Here is a 9,324-nt window from a genome sequence, read left to right on the forward strand (position 1 = left end):
TCCAAACTTCTTCAGGAACATACCAACACTTTTACTGCATAAGGAAAAAAGACCTTCTAGCCCTGGATCCTGTCATCAGACAGGTGCTTAGGGATGGGCATGAGAAAAGACTGATACTTACTGCCACTTCCAGACTCCCTTTAGCTGTGACTTGTGCCTTTCTCAGCTTCAGATTGTACCTTCTAACAAACCTCAGTCTCAATAATCCATTCAATTGATTTTTTTGAAGCATAGTAAGTTTGTAACATCTACAGTAGCCAATGGCAAATAGCTCCACAGATAACACATGTTGTGTGAACCATCTCCTTTTGTTATGCTACAGATTTTATTGGAGCAATGTTTCTTAACAGGAAAAGCTTATGAGCTCTATACATACACCTGAGAATATTTGCAAGGATGTGATAAAGTTCATTCCTAAAGTAGATTAAGATATGGTGAGAGGAAGTCAGGATCTGTGCTGCACTTTTATTTTTCAGAGGAAGGAAATGGCAAAGAAAGTAAGACATACACTTTTAAACCAGTATCTGTCAACTCAGTGTAGTTAAAAAAAAATAAGAGAGAACTGAACCTCAAAATCTACTTTGGAAGTTTCTGCAGACTGGACAAACATGTTCAGACTCATAGTCAGAAAAAAATGTAGAGGAATACAAAAATCCATCTTGATGGAAATTCCTCCTATGTATGAACTGAGCAGCCTAGTAAACTGATAAGTCAAAGATAATAAAGTTGCAGGAAATACAGGCAATGGATATAAACCAAAACAAGACTTACAAAGTACATGAATATATTAACTATAATCTCAGTATCTTTAGACATTTTCTTTAAAGAAAAAACATTATGCATGGGTTAATTCTTCATTTAAAGAAACTGTAGCTTCTGAAAATGCTAAAAATTTGAGGGGTTACGTAAGTCTTCATTTAAAGAATCTGTAACTTCTGATAATATGGATATACATTTTCCCAACTTCAAAGTGTTTTCATATATGCAAAACTGATAGTAATAAAAGTAACTTAATACTATAATAAGCCATTCTACTTATGTAAGCACTATTTTTTGAAAATCATATAGTGAGCACTATTTAACGCGCCAATTGCCCTGGCTGAACCAGGGCAGAGAAGCCGGGAACTTAACTGCTAGCCATAGTTAGGGCACTGACTCATTTTTTGCCAGCAGCAAGTACTAAAGCAAACACTTCCAACACTGACACCCGTTTTTTAATCCGTTTTATAGATTATATAATCTTTCTAAAGTTGCTTACCTACAACTTCTAGTGACACGAAAATTGGTAGAGATGGCGATTGTCAGTTTAGGCCCCAGGTTCAACACATTGTTAAAGATTTAACTTTTTCCCTTGCTACTCAGGAGAATGATACATAAAATGCCCAAGCTGCACGGAATCAACCGAGACATAAACAAACATGTTGGTCTGCCAAACCCCATGTGAGTGAGCAGTAATCTCTAGCAGAGGTTTGGGATGGGCAACTGGAGCTGTAACATCTGAAACTCCCTCTGCAACAGTCATCGGAGCTTATCTGTCAAAAGTCCTAATCAGACTAAATACCACCGGATTTGTTGACTTTCAGTGGGATTTGTGTTTGCAGGCGATCTCAGTTCCCTCAGAAATACCATCCTCTGAAATTACACAGTCACATAAAATAGGAAAGATTGGATTATATCATGCTATGTTCTTCACATCTATTTGTTCACATACTGCCCAGTAAGGAAGACCATACACTGCCCATTAGGTAGTTTTATTTCAGATTGTGCAATGGTTATCTTCACTGTAGCCATTCGGTATAATAAGAAAAAAAAAAAGAGTACCAGGAAGAACTGAAAATCAAAGACGAAAATGGATAAATAAACAAAAAAATCATAATCCTTGCAGCTAATTTTGCAGACTATTAAACTTAACATGGAATTTCCAGTAGTATTTTGAGGTATTTTGAGAAACCCAATTGTTTACACAATCTCTCCTATAACGATTAAGTTGGAAATACATTTATTAGAATAGCAAATAACCTAGTGAAAACAGAGTTACTGGATTTAGACATCTTATAGTCCAAGATTATATTCATTAAGACTACCTCTATAAAAGCAGCTAAGACATGTGTCAACCTTTAGAGTGTGACAGTCAAAACTGCGAGTCACTGAACATATTCTATTCTGACACGTATTATAAGAGACGAATCAGGCCCACTGCAAAATCTGACATTAAGTCAGCTGCAAAAGAAAACTCGGTATGATTTTCAAATGCTGCAACTTGAGGAAAGAGTGACAAAAGGGAGATGAGAGGAAAACTGAGGTTCTAGGTTTTGTTCCACTGAACATTTTACTATTAAGTATTCACTCCACTCGCAGCCTTTTATCAGCCACCTTCAGCAGCTCCCCACTTTTTTTTGATATCCATTCCTAGATGCCCATCCCTTCACAGGCATTTTGGAGGGAATCTACAATCTGGTTCAGGGATATAGTTTCTGCTACAAGGACTAGGTGCTGTCAAGTGAACAGGTGATCACAGTGCTGCAGAACAGAAGAAATGTTTGCATTTTAAAAGGAGGACCCATGGTAATTTGGTCACTAGCATAGTGGTACATAATGCACAGCATACATCCCTGTGCACTGCCATGGGAGCCTTGCTCTTCCCTATTATTTCTCCTAAAACTATGTAATACAGTAGAAATATAAATTAAGTGTTATGATTCTGCCTGTCTGACTTCAATAATTCCCTGGTTGCTTTCTTGTGGATAGATGGGCAGAGCTGGAAATAAAGAGATTCCAGAAAAGGAGACGTAGCACACCTAGATGAAAAGGTAGAACGACTCTAATCTACTGATGTCAGAAATCAAACAGACTCATTTTTCCAAATTAGCTAAGCACTACAGTACTACAGGGATAAACATATAATTGTTTGTAACATATATATGCAGAACCAATCATAAAAATAGTGCTATACAACTGAACAAGTACTGCGGTCAATAAAGAAAGCCAATATCCTAAGCTTTCAGAGAAAATGAAAAAATAAAACTGCTCTGGGTAGTAAGAATTAAAAAAAAAAAGTCCAGAATAAGAGCTAGAAGAATGAGATACTCAGCAGAAAAGAGAGCCACCAACGTACTTGTATGAGCAGAAAAATACAACTGAAACAGAAAAGAAGCAGGCTGTCTGCCAGCAACCTTGATCATGATGTCACTGAAGTTAATCACAAATTCCTATCAACTTTAGTGGAACAAAACCAGACATTTGAATTGTATAGAGCTACAGGCTTTGAAGGAAGACTAAAAATGTAGCTAAAAGCTTGTTTTAGCAATGTTAAACACAGCATTAGCACTCCTATTTTATATCAGGCGATTCTAATATAAAAATGAAAATTTCCTTATAATTCACTTAACTGCTATCACCCAAAAAACAGAACAGCTCAGGTAGTGATGACTCCAACACCTTCTACCAATGCAACAAATATTTTTTAGAGTAGTAGCACCCAATGCCAAATTTTCGAAGACTGAGATACACAAACTCATATAATGGTATCAGTATATAGTGTCTGCACATACATAAACCTAGTAAATTAGCTGAAGCAAGACAGTATAACACTGTAAGTCTCATGTTGCACATTTATACTTACTAAACTTCTGTGTATTATCAACAGAAATATCATAATTCCAAAAATATAGAATATGCAAATAAGCCTACCTAGTCATAAAATTTGACCCATACCTGCTGTATCTGATATGGAAGTAATTAATCTCTATAATCATGACTATACTATGACTTCCTATTTGAATTCTGTACTTTAGAGATATGCACAATCTCCATACAAACTGCTGCAATTAAAAAAAATGGGGAAAAGATACAATAGATCTACTCATCTTCATCTTTCTAAGAATATTTTAAAGTCAGGACTGGAAGGAGAATATTACAAATAATATATCTAAACTACGCAAAGTGCTCCTTTAGCAGTTTGAGCTAGCCATCTAGCTTCTTTAAGTGTGATTTCATTTCTCTCAAACAGTAACAATTGTATTTGTCCATTTCATAAGACAGTTTAAATATAGACATTTAATTCCAGGCATTTTTTCTATTTCCTTAGAAATGATTTACAAAGATGTTTATTAATTTTAATAAGTCTTTTCTGAGATGCTATAATGTTAGAAATAGGCAGAAACAGAGAGACTATTCTGCTGCTGTATTTTCTGTTTGGAAACACCAGAAATATCACAGTTAGCTCCTCCCTGTTTTGAGGGAAGGAGATTTGCTGCATAGACACTGTAAGCTACCATGCCTTAGTCCAAAGATTAAAGTTAATTAATCTATATTTAACATATCTCCTTCAGGATGTCAGTCCTTTGAGCTAAACTGGTATTAGTGCACCTAAAAAATGGTCGAAGTTGAGAAGCAAGTGCAAAAATCCATTTCACCTTGTGAAGTTTAACCAAAACTCAGCTGTGGTGACAATGTCCTTTCATTAAGTTACTAGTTCTCTACATTTCTCATTGAAAATATGAGCAGAAAAATCAAGTGAAAAGGACTACAATCCAGTTTTCCCTTAACATGTCATCTTTCAAACTACAGAAACACCTGCATCCTTCTCTTTCCAGATTTGTTTTTATCCTTTAGAATACATACACGTATGCATAGTGTGTATATATGTATATACATAACATACATATATATGTGTTTATATACATAGCATATTTTCCCCTCCCTCCTTTCAGTAAAYGCCCCATGCATACAAGGCAGTAACAGTATTCCTTTCATTATTCTTCGAGCATTTCTTCTCTTCTGTCAAAGTTGTTCATTAATCCCCATGATTCAGATGTTCCTCCTTTTTTCTATCCAGCATTAGCAATATCCAACAGGTTTCAACCTGGACATGCTGTCCTGATCTTTTGTCAGAGTACATACCATTTAAATTCTAACTTCTCAGCATCAGCAGACACTCCTTACTGCCTTTCAAGCAGCGCTTTAAGACTGCATGTACATATGATTTTATATAAAAGAGTACTGTTTAAGTACCTAAAGGTAGTAGAATCACTTCTTTTCACTCTGTTTAAATTCTTTTCTTTTGATTCTTGTATTTCTGTTCTCATATATTTTTCCCATTATACTTTATCTGCTTTGTTCTCATGATTACTGTCAAAAGTTGATTAACAGTTTCTTTTTTTTACCTTCTCAGGAAACAGAGCATGCTTCAACTGTATGTAGTACAGCATTTGCTGATAGAATCTTTTTTCTTTTTCTTTTTCTTTAAACACTTCAGCTGTTTTATTAAATGAATCACTCAAATGCTGGGGAGGATACTACATAGTAACACAAAATATGAATGTTCAAATGTGAGAGAAGTATTATTTACCAAGGAACTTTATGTCCAGAACTAATACGGCATCAAAGTAAGTAATTTATATGGCCAGCTCCTAGACTTGCTTACTTATGTCATAAGTAGTTTTAAAAGACAACTGTTATTTTTTCTGGTTTCAATGCTTATCTGCCTCCAAGCAACTTCTCTATCATTATAATTTCAGAAAATCAAATAGCAGTGCCTACAAAGCTATTATACCAATTGAAAAATAGTCTTGTTTAAAAAAAAAATTTTGTACAATTTTTTTCAATTCTTCTCTGTAAAGCTAGCTCCTAAAAATGATTTATGAGGCCAGTACTCAAGCAAAAACTTGTACTTAATTCAATGCATACTTGGAGAGAATTATTATCAACTTCAAAGCAAATTTTTCAAAAATTTTACTGGAAAGTCTATAGAGATTTATACTGATATCACTACAAATAGTTTCCTGTATTATACATTCACATATAAAACAAAACACAACAACAAACCTGGAATCTTATAAATACACTTCATACAAACGCAAAAAGCAATTCCTCCAATGCTGATGTAAAGAACAACAGATTTCAACTATACCACTACTTGCAACCAAAATATTGCCTAAACACTAAACTCAAATTAAAAATTACTTCAATTACTACATCATCACTCACTAATATCCATTTTGCTCTAAATGATCACAAAAAATTATGCTAAAATAGACTTGGAGTTCACGAAGACTTCAGTGGTACTCCTCTTTCTCCAGTTGGTAAGAAGATAGAATTTAGCTAACTGGAATCAGTGTAGAATTATATGGAGCCAGATTTAAAAATATTTTGGCACTTAATGATAGCTGCCTACTGACACTTACTTCCCTAATTTGCTAATTCTCTTTGATTTCTACATGTTTAGGAATCTGAATACCTTTAAATGTCCTGCTTTTGATTTATAGAGATAGCAAAGTGTGAGAAACGACCATAAAAAGGGTCTAAATATTTCCTGAATTACCTATAATGCGTGAAAAATATTTACAATTGAATATGATTCTAATACGATTCTGTTCTAACAGAATGTAATTTTTCTCATCATTTCAACTGTCAAACTGTGTATAGTACATACGAGCAAATACTGTTCCTGTTGAAACTAACATCAATTTTGCCCTTGATTTCAGTAAGAGTATGATTTGGTTTAAGTGCCTGTCCAGAAGGCTTGTGTCTAGTATGTATCTCACAGGAGCTTCAGAGAGATTTTTTTGCTTACAGAGCAAACAAGTAGACCGAAGTACAATACAAGACTAAATAAACACCTTTGTGGTTCAAATAAAGGCAACACTGATACGGGCTTTAAAGTTAATAGTAAAGTATATTATCTTTCTTTTGTAAAATACACATTTGTTTAGTGAGAATATTACCAGAAGTATGGGTCAATATTGTCACACCTCTGACATTTGACTCAATATAATAATATTTTACATTTTCATTTTCTCAAACCCCTTTCATGATTACAGTTGAAATTATATACGTGTCACTTGGGGGTAGCTTTTGACTTAGCTTATGTGCACCAAAAGTAAATGTTCGGCTATGAGCAGCTACTGTGATTATTACATGGCCAAGTTACGGTAACTTCTCCTTAAAGCAGTCTTATTCTGAAATAACCCATTTTTTGTTGCTGAGTTTTATTTGATTAGTGGATTTTTCTGAATATAATTTTGCATATCCAAATAGTGCCAAACTTTATTCTAGCACCAAGCCACAAGCAAATTTACATCAAAAGCCTATATTAAATGTCTTTGCTTCCAATAGTTAATAGAGGTTTTAGGCAGACCAATGAGGAATTTTAGTGGGTTTTGGTTTATTTTAGTTATCTTTGTTAGAAATGAATGAGATTCACATTTTTCTACTACAATGCAATTTGTTTAAAGATAGACTTATGTGATGATTTGTATATATATTTATCTTTTCTATTCTAAAATAAAATACTGCCACTCTCCAAAGGAGTACTGTGTAGAAGAAAATACATAATCACAGTTAGGAGTTACTGTATGTAATCAGATTAACAGTTTGCTGCCCATGGAGGATCTTGCACTGTGACTGTTAGACTCCCCAGAGGGATTTAGGAGAAAATCCATATTTTTGTGAGCACTTAAGATGCACATTTATCTTCTGTCAGTTGCTCCACRATGATCTTCTAAGTGAAGATCAATAAAGGTTACTCCAAAAGCTGGCTCTGAGCAAAGTTCAAGTGGCTCTTCAATTCCTATCCAGTCTTTTGAGTAGGAATTTTCTCTATTCCCACCTTTTTAGTTGAGAGATAGTCATTTCAAAATCCGGGGCAAAACTGCTGCACTACTGAGTCAATACAGCGGTTTTCTTGAGATRGGAGAAAAGGAGGTAACAAACAAAACCTAGACCAACTTCCAACTTGAACTTGAAAACCATAGTGCTTCATTTTTTGTTACTATTATAATGCTGAAAGTGCTCAATATTATCTCTCCACAAGCGCTAACAGCTCAAATAACAGAGGCTGTAGCCAATTCCTCCTTCAAGCTGACCCAGAAACGTTACGAAACCTGAACTCTTTTGAAAGCCATAGCCACACTCTTCAGGAAAGAAAGAAAGTTCTCTACAACCATGAATTTTACCTTTCCTCTTTTGCAATACTTTGTGAGTACAGTGGCTAGCCTGATACTGCAATATTTTGCCTAGTTCCTCCAACGGTACTATAGTAAGCACAATGCTATACTCTTTTATGAAGATCAGCCTTAGCAGGGACAAGGGAAAATGTAGTCTCCTCGAAGTTCTTACCGCGCTTGTGTGATTATCAGCCAATCAAGATTTTGCCGCTGCAAGCTAAGCACTAACTTCTCCTGACACTTTAAAACTAACAACTTACGTATAACCCAGCGGGCTGCTGAAGCGTTGCTTCCTGAAGAACCATTAACTTCAGAGGACAGCACTTCAGTATAAAGGCCCGGGGAAATGGAACGTGAGGATTCTCCTAGTGCACGGCTGTTCACACACCGGCTGGTACCGCCAAGCCCCTGACACAGCTCGCGGCGCGGCCTGCCGGGCTCCTCTCACCTGCCCGCCACAGGCCGTGCGGCCTGGCCGCGGCGCGTGCCCGGGGCCACCGCGGGCAGCACCGTGCGCACCTGTAGTTTAGCCCAGGATACCTTGCAGCAAACTCGAGCTGCATCTTCTCCTTCTTACCGTTATTATTATCTTTTTACTATTATTATTTATTTGACAGAAGGGAGAGAGTTTAAATCCCCAGAAGGGAGAGTGCCCGGAGTCCCCTGGCTCTGCAGGGCGAGAGGCCGCCTCAGCCCCCCTTATCAGCTGACGGCTCTCCCTGACAGGAGCCTGCCCCCTTCCATGACGAGGCCTCCGTCCCGCTCCGCGCCCGCGGGGCGCCTCCCCCGGGCTGACACGGCCAAAGCGGAGCCAGCTGGCGGGCACTGTTGCCCCGCACGCAGTCAGCATCAGGGCACACGGGCTCTCCGCCACTGCCGCCCCGGCCGGGGGGAGGCGAAGGGCCCTGGCCGAGCCGGCCCGCGCACCGCCCCTCGCCTCGAGCGCAGGGCGGGCGATGCTACCTTTCCCTCGCCTTGGTCCCCTGGCGACGGGAGAAGAGCCCCTGCTTCTCAGAGGCGCGACGTCTCCTGGGCGTGGGGCCGGAGAGGGGCACAGCCCCCGGGCTTCCTCCTGCGTCTGTACGGGATTCGGCACGGCGCGGCGCGGCTCGGCGCGGCACGACGGCGCGGCACGACGGCGCGGCACGACGGCAGCCCGGGCTCCCGTTGCCATAGGTACCGGTCCCGCCCCTCGGCGCGCGAGGATTGGCCAGGCCTGACCCCCGCCCGGGCGTCGCGGATGACTCTGATTGGCGCAGCGCGAGACAAACCAGGCTAGATTGCGCGGGAGGCTCAGCCAGCGCTATCGCTGTTGCTTGCGCCGAGAAGGTACGTGGCGGTCGCTGCGGTGGGCGGGGCGAGCGCGCCTCTGGCGTCA

General features: G+C 38.8%; 1 protein-coding gene across 1 annotated transcript in view; it reads right to left on the reverse strand.

Annotated features, from left to right (window-relative positions):
- The window catches only part of NUCB2 (nucleobindin 2), a 32,302-nt gene extending 23,209 nt beyond the window's left edge, over positions 1-9,093 (reverse strand). Inside the window, exon 1 of the mRNA XM_085317137.1 lies at positions 8,910-9,093. The gene's annotated coding sequence lies outside the window, so the exon portion shown is untranslated. The remainder of the gene's footprint in view (positions 1-8,909) is intronic.
- Positions 9,094-9,324: the final 231 nt, after the last annotated feature.

This window comes from Rhea americana, unplaced genomic scaffold, assembly GCF_003343005.1.
Source record: "Rhea americana isolate MKP2758 unplaced genomic scaffold, rheAme1 scaffold_49, whole genome shotgun sequence".
NCBI lineage: Eukaryota > Metazoa > Chordata > Aves > Rheiformes > Rheidae > Rhea > Rhea americana.